Source organism: Nyctibius grandis, chromosome 4 (assembly GCF_013368605.1).
Source record: "Nyctibius grandis isolate bNycGra1 chromosome 4, bNycGra1.pri, whole genome shotgun sequence".
NCBI classification, from domain to species: Eukaryota; Metazoa; Chordata; class Aves; order Nyctibiiformes; family Nyctibiidae; genus Nyctibius; species Nyctibius grandis.
Genome location: NC_090661.1, coordinates 20,469,967 through 20,482,730, shown reverse-complemented (window position 1 = coordinate 20,482,730; position 12,764 = coordinate 20,469,967). Strand labels below are relative to the sequence as shown.

Sequence of the window (12,764 nt, the reverse complement as noted above, 5' to 3'; positions counted from 1 at the left end):
TTGTAGACATAACTATTCATATTATACTTAATATATCTAATGAAGGATTGCCCCGGGTAGTGGACTAAACTTGAAAAGTCACAGCAGTTGTGCTTAGTGAGTACTTTATAAGCTGTATTGATCTGCAAATAGGGCAATTGTCTGCTTTTTGGTGGGAAATCCAAAGACAAGTCTTTGGATTCATTTCAGTTTTACATTATTTTCCTTCCAAATTTAGAATTACAATTTATGAAAGTAGCAGGGAGACGGATGCTTATTGGATGCTCTTGAGTTCTTGAGAGGATTTTTGGGACACCCTCCACAGCAAAGAGGCAAGGAGTTGTCAACCTTCTCAGTTTGGTAACATTGTCCCAAGGTGTGCTCCATCTACAGAGCAGATGCTGGAGGGCAACAACTCGGTGTGTGTGTTGCAAGCTCTGCACTGAAACACTCTGCTTGGTTTGAGATATATGGAATTGCTGTATCTTTTCTCTGGAGGCTGAGCTATTCACATACTGTGGAATTGAAGAGAAAAAAAAAAGCAGCCATTATTAGCAGATCAAAAAGAGCAGTCTGCCAGCCCGTGTAATGCACGGGTTACACCACAGCCCGAAGCTGGGAGTTTTGTTAAGAGCAACTCAAATAAGAAAAGCGAGCAAACCCCCGAACAAAACAGAAACCAAAACTAACAAGGAAGCATCTGCTCTTCAGATGAACTGATATAGGTGAGGGAGGAAAAAACAAGTCATCAGAGACCTCCAAAGGCTTGCTGCTTTGGCCAGAAACATGCAGTTTGGAGATAGCAGGCATTTCGTAGTCCGATGATGGTGATCAAGATGGTCCTATGGTGCAATCCTAGGCAAAAGCAGGCTGGCTGATGAAGAGTAGTGGAAGATGCTGAGCTAGGATGCAGGAAATGTCTCAGATCTTTCTCCTTTTAGTCGGGTTGAGATGCACCTCTCCAGAGCAGGTCTGGTTCTGTTCTCCACCGTGGTTTTGATGCCATGAGAAGTACAGTGGGGAGGAAGGGAACCCAGTCCCAGCATTTGCCTCCATTTTCGGCTTGTGTGGTAAAGCAGAGCTCTGCGCCGGTGTGTGGCAGCACCGAGGGACTTGCCTGGCTGCTCTGCACAAGCATCTCCCCGTGGTGGTACGGTAGGAGCCCTGGTCTGCAGGACATTTAGCTTCGTGCTGAGGTGGGTTGGTTTATTTGAAAGTCTGGCAGAAGGCAGAGATGCTTAGGTTGGTGTGTTTATTACTATGGAATTTGTAATGCTGGGTTAAGGATGCATCCCTGCAAACACAGGAGCAGGAGGGCTATTTGTTCTGCTTACTCTCCTAAGTTGCCAGCCTGGCTGGTACGAGGTGGGAGAAGAAATGAGAGCAAGGGTTGTTTTAGCTGGATGCCGAATGTAAAGAGCAGGTATGATATGCCTGCAGGCTGCGTTGTTGGCACGTAAACCTAGTGAACAGGAGAGAGAACAGACTGCTTGTATTGACACTGCTGTCAGCTCTCATTTTCTCACAGCTGGGGGACCATGAATGCACAGACCCCGTTGATGGGATGTCCTGGTTTTAACCTCAGTGAATAGCTTTGTCTGCCCTGAAGCATAACACACTTCTGTGTGTGTCTTTCCAATGGTCCCTGCCAGCCCCAGAGGTGGCTACTGCCATGTTGCTTATCTTCACCTCTCTGTGGAGGGAGAGCTGCCTGGCCTAGAGTTCTTATTTGTGACCGTTACTCTCATTATTACTGTCTGTCATGTCTGTACAGCTTTAAGTCTTTTATTTAACCAGCAACTGGTGAGAGCATCCTCATAAAATTTTAGTAACCTATCATTTTAATACCTTAAAAGTCTTGGCTCCTTGTAGTCAGAAGGGAGTAACCTGGTGTGAGAGTTCCTGGTTGCTCATAATGTGCACAAATGCTTGAAGCAGCTGCCGAGAGTGGGAAGTACAGGAGGGGCACAGAGAAACAGGAAGATTTGGTCAGCCCGGTTGGAAAGTAGCTACAGCAGCGAGCAAGTGCTTCCTCTTATGCGCATACGCAATTTCTGACGTTGAGGCAGAAGGCTGACAAGGTGCCTTGGCTTGGAGGACAAGTTGAATGATCTGTATAAAGTCCTTATGATTTCCCCTCTCGAGGCAGAAGTGGCTAAAAACCTTCAGAAGAGATCTCTGCCTGATTTTTTTGGTGCTAATTTGTTCTGGATGGTTGGTTGTCTCAGGGAGAAGATTCGTTGATATCTGCTATGTATTACTGGTGTTGCATCTGCTCCTGGTTCAAGGGAAACGGAGATGTCCTCTGTGTGAGCCATTAACCTGTTTCCCAGACCTTGCTGCTTTCATGCATCTTCTGACAGAGCAACCCTAAAGTGGAGCTGATCACCGTTCTCCCTGCCATGAACATTTCAGCTGTTGATGAGAGACCTTTTCGCCCTATCAGGTTTGCTTGTGCCGGGGTTCGACTTGGACACTTGGTCAAACAGAGGAACAGCTTGGAAACAGTGCCTGGTCCTTCACCTGCCAGAGGACAAGTGCAGGAACAAAGTGGCTTAAAACCCTCTCTATTCAGCAGCATGACACAGCACCGTTTTCCTCTTCCTTGTGTGTGTACCGGTTTTTACAGCCTTCCAGCATCATCCATCAATTAATGGTTTTGGTAAGTGTGTGCTGTGGAAAAGCTGTGGTGTAGAGAGGTGATCCTGGCCTGTCTTCCTGGAAGCTCATCCTGACTGGTGGTGCAAGAGTTTTGTAAGCACAATCTGCTTGTTGCAGCATCTAAGATTGCAGTGGTCAGTGGGGCAGGGATGTCCAGGCAGATGGAGATGCCTCTTGCCCTCAGATTTCCTCTGTAAAGTTTGTGGCCCATTAATTGTGAGAGTGCATGCATTTTGTAGTGGGCTGGTGGTTGTGGATGCTGGATAAACTTTGTGGAACTCATTGGGGATCTCAGTCCTGGAGTCTGAGCTGCCTTTGGGTTGGTGAAAGGTTGCTGCACTTGTTCTTGTCCATTTGAACACTTGCAGTTTCTCTTTCAGAGTGACACACTGTGGAGAAGACAGGACATACTGTGTCTCACTGCCTGGGGCTCTGCACCAGAGAAAATGTTTCCCCTCTGAATCCTCTGCCCAAGAGAGAGCAGGTGGTGGTTGTTTTCTGCAAGGACAGTTAGAAGTATCCGTGATCCTCCTTGGTCTGCTCATATTGCAGAGCCTTGGCAGAGATGGTCTCTTAAGATGCCAGGACACAGGGCTTAAATGCTGAAGCCCAGACCTCTCCCAGCTTTGCTGTAATGCCAATGTATGGTGGCTTGAGAGTGGAAGACCTGCCATACTGGGTCCAGTCAAGGTACAACTTGGCCAGTATCACACCCTTAGTGACAACCAGAGTGGATCCTCAGGGAAGGAGAATGAGTTGCTGGGTTTAACAGCTGCAGATGGTCTTGTTCTCCTGCAGTTTGCATGTTACTTTGCAGACACTTTCTGTAACTTGCTCTGAGTAGCAGAACATGCCACTGCCCAATTGTGGGTCACTTGGAAGAAGTATTTCCTCCTTCTGTTTGACTTTTAATCTGTTGTCTCATGGTCTTTCACTGTGAACAGTTGTTCTTTGTTCCTAACATGGTTTGCATGACACCAGTGGCTCCTGCAGGTTGTTTTGTTTCTGGCCTCAGTACATAGATGCCTTTTTCGTGATGCCCACAGGTTAATATTTCATGACGATATACTGTCTGCCTTGACTGTGCTGCTCTGGAGTCTGTGTTTAGGCAGATGCTTTGTGGATGCTTCGAAGAGGATTAGAACTGACCTTCTACTTGGAGAGAAAATAGGGTAATTGCAGACTTAGTTGAAAAAGTGTTCTGTACTTCATTGCATTGATTTCCTTGCTGGAGGAGTTGTTGAGCATACTGAAGAGAAGGAATTTGGAAACATGCCCACATGACCCCACATCTATTACTCAGCAGGTATTTTTGTTGCACATCTTGCATTTATTCTCTTGCTGAAACATTAGGCAATTTATCAGTGTTTCCGTTCTGTAGCTGGACACCCCTTTGCGCTGTCTGTCTTTCCAGCTAAAAATGAAGTGAGAGAGATGCTTGCTAACAGCACGATCTCAGCAGTTCATCTAGAGGAAGACAGAAGTTGGCTGCTCTCTCCATTTAATCACTCAGTTAAAAGTACTGAAAGCTGCAAACGAACTCGTTTCAGTTTTCCAAATGCTGTGATTAGAAAATAACCAGCCCTGTTTCCTCAAAATTGCCAGAGCTGATGTCCATACACATAAAAATCCAACACATCCAAAGCCCAGCTCACAGGTTTCTATGCAAGGGCACTACTGCTTGAGATGGCTTGATGGAAATAATAATGCATCCAGTGAATTGGCTGTCACGCTCCACTTTCCAGCAGCTTAATTTACTGTGGTGCATGGGGAGGACAGGTCTGTGGTGGCTGTGGGTGTTTCTGGTCTTCCCTCAGCAAAGGTTTTTCTTTGCATGTCTATGGATTTCTGTTTTGTGCGTATAGAGGTATTACTTGGTATGGAATTGAGAGGCAAAGGGGAAGCTGTGCCAGTTACCATGAACAGTGAGGGCTCTTGCTCTAAGGTGGATGCTGAAGGGAGCAGGCTAGAAGTTAAGCCTACAGATCTCTATTTCTCTGCCAAGCCTTGTGTTTTCTCTGTGCTGGTTCAGGTTGAGAGGATTGGAGATCCATCAACAGCAACAGAGTAGAAACTGGGTGGTGACTGGTTTTGGTGAAACTTTTCCTGTGTCTCTTGGTTTCTTTTTCTAATGGTATTTCCATAAAACTCTCCCCCTTCCCGATGTTCTGGTGGCTGATGCTACATCAGATTGAGAAGGGCCTTTCTCCATGGCAAGGGTTCCCAAACAGTAAGTTGACTAATTTAATTGATGATGGGTCTGAGCAGAGGAAATAGCTTCCTGCCTGGCCTGAGTGCTGATGGCTCGATGGGACCTCTCCTCTCTTCTTGCTTTTTGGGTTGTCCCATGGTACCTGTCATGGCTTACTGTGAGGCTTATGTTCGCTGTGTGTGCAGGATTTGTTCTTCATCTGGGACCAGAACGTGACTGACGTTACTCTAGGAATAGCAGCAGCAAAACCAGGCTGCTGTCATCTGCTCTCTGAAAAGCATTTAGTTGCTGTTTTTCCCCACAACATCCCCACAACAGAGCACTGCAGACTTCTCCATCTCTTGCTCCAAATGCAAGTCGCTCTCTTTGGTCCTTCGTGTTCCTGAAGAACCTCGTGGCAGCACAACACCAAAATTCTGCTGTTGAAGTATGCCATGGACATGTCCTTCCCCTGAAGGGAGGAGGAGAGCATGGACCAAAGATGACAGATGTTATCATAGAATCATAAAATGGTTTGTGTTGGAAGGGACCTTAAAGATCATCTAGTTCCAACCCCCCTGCCATGGGCAGGGACACCTTTCCACTAGACCAGGTTGCTCAAAGCCCCATCCAACCTGGCCTTCAACACTGCCAGGGAGGGGGCATCCACAACTTCTCTGGGCAACCTGTTTCAGTGTTTCACCACCCTCACAGTAAAGAATTTCTTCCTAATATCTAATATACATCTACCTTTTTCAGTTTAAAACTGTTACTCCTCATCCTATCACTACATGCCCTTAAACATGCATTAAACAAGGTGACTTGCCACAGTGTAGTTGGCATTAGTGGTGCTGGGAGCTAAACTTCTGTGAGGCTTGGTGTGCCCATGTGTCCTTTCCGCTGTGAGATGGAATTTGGCACAGACTGGATTTGCAAAGCAGAGTCAAGTGCTGTTGGAGAGCTTTTTCCTGATCTTCTGTGTTCCTGCTGCAGCAGAGCTGCAAAGTGCCAGCCTTTGCTGATCTGAAGTTAAGGGGCTGGTGTCCCACAAGGTGCATGGTGCAGGAGGTGGAGAAGCCTTGCGGCAGGTTGGGAGCAGTGAGCATCTGTGGCTGTGCCGAACGTGTTACCTACCCATGTGCCAGAGAGTGTCTGTCAAGGCTTGGGTTTACAAGCAGAGGAGCTCATTAGTTAGGGCAGCCGGATGATGCGGCAGAGGGCCCAGGTTTGGGTAAGCATTTGGGCAGCTGCTTGAAGGAGGAGGCAGTTGCTGAAACATTCATAAACTTGGCTGTGAGCAGGGTGTATGTGATTTTTTGTTTGTTTGTTTCCTGTCTGAACGCAGACCTATAAATGTTTTTCTTTAAAAAAAAAAAAACCAAATAATGGGCCTTCCATCTTAGACAAATGTCCCTTTTTTGCAAAGGTGTGTTTTTCCCAGTTAATGGCTTTTTTAGTGGGAGCTGCCCTGTTCTTTCCACCTGATCTCTCTGCCCACACCTCTGAATGTTTCCATTTCAGAAAGGAGGAGGATGCCAGTGCCAGCAGACAAACTTCAAAAGCTGTGGTTCAGGAAAGTGTCACAGCTCTGAGATGTTAGGAATGAGCAAGAGAAAAAAAGCACCACCAAAACCCCTTTAACTTTTACTGCCATGCAAAGATAATAGAAAATCTTGCTTCTTGGTTGGTCCAGTCCTTGTCATGCTAAAATACTGGACTGAATAATCCTGTCATCCCCTAAAAAGAATTGGAGAGATTTAGGAGCACTCAATGTTTTTTAAAGAAAATATGATGTGTTATCTATTGAATGCTGCAGTTGCACTGTCATGCTCGGTGACTTAAAATAGGACTTCTGGATGCTGCTTAGCTGCAGGACACAGGTAAGGGCTCTCTCTCTCCATATGCCATCATATTGCTGGTGTTCTTCACACCACGGACCCAAGTGGTACCCAGTAGTCATGCTTGCCCTCATCCCTGCTGCCCAACTCCAGCCATCCTGGTGGAGGCGAGTTTGAATTAAGCTATGTTTTTCTGTCCAAGCCTCCTAAGAGCCTACTGAGAGGGAAGGGGAATGGCTTTTTTTTTCAACAGCAGCTGAATGCAATGCCCCAGTTACCATGGTTTTTTAAATGGACTACTTCAGAGGATGTACAAAAGCATCTTTAGCACTTGCGGTACAAGGAGAATGAAAGGACCAAGATTATGTCAGCACTGCAGTGGAGGCTTAAATGAGTGTCATTCATTTATTGTTAGGAGATGACCCAATTTGGATTGTATTTATGGAGTGGGAGGGGAGAATGGACCTGTTTCGGATGACTTTTGAGCCTTAAATGTACTTACAGGCTTTGTGTAGGGATTGCACTGGCTCCCTCTGGGTAAACAGAGCCCTTTGGAGGGTGTTCCCTGTGTACCAGCTTGGTGACGTGTCCTGCCCTTCCTGGCTACATGTGTGCTGCCAAAGTGGGTTGATTTATGCCACGTCTCTCCGTGCAGCGTGGTATTGCTTGGGGAAAAAAATGAGTTGTCGGATAGAACCTGCCCAGATGATTTTTATTTATTTAATTGCATTTTCTTGCAAGGCTTTTAAAGCCTCCAGTTACTGTATAATTTGCAGACTGGTTCCAGCCAAGCAGATCCTTAGCTGAAGGCTGTGACCCTGCAAAGGACTGATGGAGGTAATAGATTGTTAAGTCTGCACACAGTAGGATGCTTCTCTTTCTGCCGTTTTTTCCCCCCTTCCTGTAAAATGACGGGCAGTCTGTTTTAAGCGCCACCTGTGTCATGATCTGCTGTCCCCTTCTTTTCTCCTAGCTGGGATGGCAATGAAGAACTTTCTTTTCATCTTAAAGGGCTTTGAAAGTTGGATGTTAGGGTCTGCTGCCACTGTCCGCATCTTCTTCCAGAAGGCTCTTACCTGTCTTTTAAACAGTTTGGTCCTGCTGGGAGGAACACACCATCTGCAGATACTGTGAAGGACGTAATTTCTCGGATTATCTTTTTTTTTTTTTTTTTTCATTGCAAGTGTTCCTGTAGTCATTACATCAAGCTCAACCCTGATGATGCAAACTGCTTTGAAAAGTGTCTGGAGCAGAAGCTGCTGTAGGCATAAACCCACCTGCAAATTTGGGAGGGGGAAGGAAGAAGATAAGCAGGGAAGACTCATGAGGAACTGGAGCATGGAGAAGCCAAGCCTTTCCAGCAAACACTTCTTTCTAGTTCAGATGGGCCTTGTGTGAAGACTAGCGGAAATCTGAGTTTCATTGTAAATTCATTAGCGGTGTTCCCATTCATTTCAGTGGAGCCAGGGTTGTGTCCTCCAGCTAACCAGTGCTGTAAGCCTGTGCCTCTTCACAGAATCACAGAACGGTTGGGGTTGGAAGGGACCTCTGGAGATCAGCTAGTCCAACCCCCTGCCAAAGCAGGTTCCCCTAGAGCACGTTGCACAGGGTCGCGTCCAGGCGGGTTTTGAATATCTCCAGAGAAGGAGACTCTACAACCTCCCTGGGCAGCCTGTTCCAGTGCTCTGTCACCCTCAAAGTAAAGATGTTTTTCCTCATATTGAGATAGAACTTCCCATGTTTCAGATGACTTCCTCTGGAGAGACATTGCCTCTGCCTTTTATCCTCCATAGCCTGCTTTTAAAGGGTGCCCTTTCTCCATGAAGAAGACGGCGAAAGACATCCATCCCTTCGCGCAGCCATCCCAGCAAGCCACAGGCTGGTCTGCTCTGGGGAGCTGTATGCCAGCTCTGGTGGGGTTCAGCAGGGCGGTCACCGGAGCACTCGGAGGAGGAGGAGAGGGCTGCAAGCACTTGGAGGGACTGTCTGGATTTGCTCCTTTGGAGACACCATCAGCCTCAAAGCCTGGTTGCATCCAAGCATGGATGCATCCAAGTCCATGCTGCGCTGGCACCAGCTGACTTCTGCATTAAGGGAGGTTGCTGCTCCGTAGGAACCGGCATCTGATGCTTTTAGGTTTGCAGAGAACCTGCTGGCTGGGGAAGCTTTCTTGTTTGTGGGCGAAAGTATCAAAATGGTGTTAAATGCAAGTTGTACTGCACAGCTGGAGGCAAAGGCGGGTGGATGGTCTCGTGGGGCAGGGTCCCTGTGGTCTGCCAGCACACTGAGGTCAGAGGGGCACCAAGTCGCATGCAGCAACTGTGGAGTTGAGTGTGTCTGGGCAAACCGGCATTTCCTCCTTTCTGTGGCTTCCCCAGGGGTATGAATGTTAGTTTTTGATAACTAAAGGCTTCATACAGAGAGGTCTCTCTGGTGTGGGAGATGTGAGCCCCAGTTCAGGCTTGGATGTGTCCCTTTTCTGTCCATATGAGCTTTAGGCTGATTACTGTGTTCAGTTTGTTTTTCTTCCTGATTTCTTTTTTTTTAAGTCAAATTTGATAATGCTGGTCCAAGTAAAGGGTAATGAAAATTAAGTAACTTGCCCTACCTCTTACACAGCCACTGCTATGTGTAGTTAGTAGTTCAATGAGAAATGAGGCAAGGCAAAGCTCATTTTGCTTTCCTACAACCAAGCTGGCTCTGCAGGACTTAGGAGTAAGATGGGATAGTAATCAGGTGTGATGTTGTGGTCTTTAGGGCCAGACTACAGGAAATTCATTGTATTCCTTTGAACAGGGTGGAGCCTTTCATGTAATATTTTTTTTTTAAACATAAATTCTGTAATCTTGATCTGTTATCTAATAGCAGGAAGACTTCCTAAATTTGGAAACGTGTTTCATCTGCTCGTGGAGCAGAAGACTCCATCTTGGTCTGTCTGGGGAGCTCTGGCTGTCCCCCTGGTGTGGGGCATCTTGTTTAGCAGATGCTGGGGGTTGATGTGCTGAGGGCAATGCATTGAATCACTTGCAGTAGGGCTGGAGGGTTTTTTGTTGCAGCAGTCTGCTGCTGTTGACTTTCTGGCTTACCTCCAAGGTATGTTGTGGGCTGTGTAGTGCTTGCTGACACAGACCTCCCCCAGACTTCCCCTTCGCTGTGCCTCTTGTACCTGAGAAGTCACTCCAGAGCAGCCTGCCACTGCATCTTCCCACTCGGTGAAATCTGTCTGGAGGGGTGGTCTGTTGTTCATCTGTCCTGACTGGTAGGCTGACTCCTTCCAGAGCTCACTGGGTTTTCAGAAGGAATAAAAAAAATATCTTTAATGTCAGTGGCTTTGCATCAGAGGATTGATTATTACTTTTTCCTTTATCCCGATAGCTTTACTTCCAGGCTTTTTAGGCATGTGTGGATTATAATTTAATTTCCTCTTGAATTTAACAGCTTTAAAAGGACTAAAATCAGCGGCTGGTTGGAGTCGTGATTGGGGGTGCGGAAACTTTCTAGAGCAGATAATGCTTCAGGTATAAAGGAGAGCAAAGAGCTGACCTGTAAAGCAATCTGCTGCACGTTTGCCACCAGAGTCCTCTTTCAAGCCTGTGGGGTAACGTTTTGGGATGCTCTTTTAATCTCACATGTGACCCTCTGCTTTTAAAGAGCACAGCTGAGTCTGCTTCGTTACCTTGCCAAGTTTGAGTTGCACGTGCTGTGGTCCATGAGTCCTGAGAGCACTTTCTGCTACTGCGCTTCTCCCTGATGCTTTTAACCTGGTTTCAGTGCAACATCTGGGCCCCCCAGTTCAAAAAAGACAAGGAACTACTGGAGAGAGTCCAGCGGAGGGCTACAAAGATGATCAGAGGACTGGAGCATCTCTCGTAGGAGGAAGGGCTGAGAGAGCTGCGTCTGTTTAGCCTGGAGAAGAGAAGACTGAGGGGGGATCTTATCAATACTCACAAATACCTTAAAAGTGGGTGTCAAGAGGATAGGGCCAGACTATTCTCAGTGGTGCCCAGTGACAGGACAAGGGGCAATGGGCGCAAACTGAAAAATGGGAAGTTCTATCTCAATATGAGGAAAAACATCTTTACTTTGAGGGTGACAGAGCACTGGAACAGGCTGCCCAGGGAGGTTGTAGAGTCTCCTTCTCTGGAGATATTCAAAACCCGCCTGGATGCGACCCTGTGCAACGTGCTCTAGGGGAACCTGCTTTGGCAGGGGGTTGGACTAGCTGATCTCCAGAGGTCCCTTCCAACCCTAACCATTCTGTGATTCTTTGATCCCTGCCTCCTTTTCCCTAATACTTCTTGCCCTGTTTCAGCTAAATTTTGGTGGGGTAGAAACCCTGCAGAGTTAATTTTGTACTTGCTGGAGAGATGCAGTCCTAAGATAACGGCTCACCCTGAGGGAAGACAGATGGGACTTGACAGCCCTGCCAGCTTTTCATATGCCAGCAGCCCATCAAGGGTACATAGAAACACTATGTCTGGTGGCTTGTCACTGGAGATAATGATGAGGTTGTTAGTGTAGTGCCACAGGGTAGTAAGACTCAGGGTACACAGGGAATGACTCCTTAGAAAGTTGGGCTGCAGTAGTTAAGGTGTCCACAGAATAGCTCACACCCACACCCCACTCTTACATCTAGTTTGGAGGTTGTGGGGCTGTGGAGCCACCCAACGACCCATGGCGGAGATGGGAGAGCCTGTGGATGAACTGTGGTGCTGCCGCACGAAGTGGGTGACATCCGTGAGCATCCCTGGCATGGCCGGGCGAGGAAGTCCACAGAGCCTGGCGTTTGCTTGCTCATCACCTGCATGGGCTCCTCACAGTTGCGTCCTGAAGCCCTGATGAAGCATGAGCTCTTTTCTCTGAGGCTCCTGCAAGACAAAAGGCAAAGTGCTACAAACCACAACAGCTTCCACTCTAAAAATACCATAAAAGGCTGTGTCCTCAGAAGCTGGGCATGGGAGCAGTTTCCACCCACATTACTGCAGCATGAGTCACTAGGCTATTGCAACTACTCTCCATGTGGATGCCTGGCTGGAGATGCAGGGAGAACCGGAGGGAGGAAGGGGAACTGCTCAGTAGCACTGTGGAAGTGATGAAGAGTTACGAAGAAGAGGATGACATGCAGGCACGCGTGAACTTGACCGAACTGCCGGATGGTTTTGCTTTCGTTAGTATTTTTTTTTCTGAGAACTTCCAGCAAATGCTGCTTGCTGATGATTTGAGCTTATTGTGTTTGCAGCCAAGAGTCTTCTGAATATGCAGAAGCCTCCAGTTTGCTTTTAGGAAGCACAGTAATTGCCACATGAGTAATATGAAGCTGGAAAACCCCTCTGACATGGAAGTACATTTTATTTACTCTCTTTAAGGAAAATTTTTATCTCTCTATCCTCCCTCCTCATCTTCATCCTTCTCTCCCCTACCCTGGTGCAGAAGTAGGCTGCACTTCCTTGTGACAGATGGTGTAAAAACACATCTCCCTTAACGTTACATGCTGCTCTTACCTGTGCTTTTTATCCAACATGCAGGTATTGGGGAGTAAATTTGTGTTTGTTTTGGTTTCTCTCCTGCGATGCCGCCCACCTGCTCTGGCACCGGCAGTGATACGGTTATTGTTTTCCCTTTTCTTTCCCTTCTGCTTGATGAAGTCTTGGCTATCGGGGTTTACTAGATTAAGTTTGTCAGTGGGAAATTCTATAAAAAGCTTCCTTTATTTAGACGCCAGCCCAGTAATGACATCATGTGGGCACGTCTTCCAAGTTCCTCCGGGCTGAGCGGATGGAGGGAGGCGGTGGCCGTGAAGCTGAGCCCTGCCTCTTTCCCAGTGCATCTCTGTGGTCCTGCTTGATGGCTGTCCTTCAAGATAACCCCAATCCTCCTCCTCCGGGGAGAGCACAGGGAGGTCCCCCAGCAGACTGATGCATCTCCTCTTTTTAACAGTATAACATAACTGTGGTTGTCTTCCTGCTCATCGCTTTCAGGTCAGTCCTTTGAAGTGCTTTTTGGTGGGTATTCACCCTGACTTCTTAGGGAAGCAGGAGGCTTTCACACTCAGTGTCTTTGATGCTACTAAGTGTGGCATCGGGCCAGTTTCAAAT

General features: G+C 47.2%; 1 protein-coding gene across 3 annotated transcripts in view; it reads left to right on the top strand.

The window, feature by feature from the left end:
• Positions 1-12,764, top strand: part of LOC137662817 (USP6 N-terminal-like protein) — a 91,100-nt gene that overhangs the window by 30,778 nt on the left and 47,558 nt on the right. Inside the window, exon 1 of one of the 3 annotated variants that reach the window (XM_068399533.1) lies at positions 2,599-2,641. The exons of the other annotated variants lie outside the window; for them this stretch is intronic. The gene's annotated coding sequence lies outside the window, so the exon portion shown is untranslated. Of the gene's footprint in view, positions 1-2,598; positions 2,642-12,764 lie in introns of those variants that run through there. 3 annotated transcript variants of the gene reach the window in all.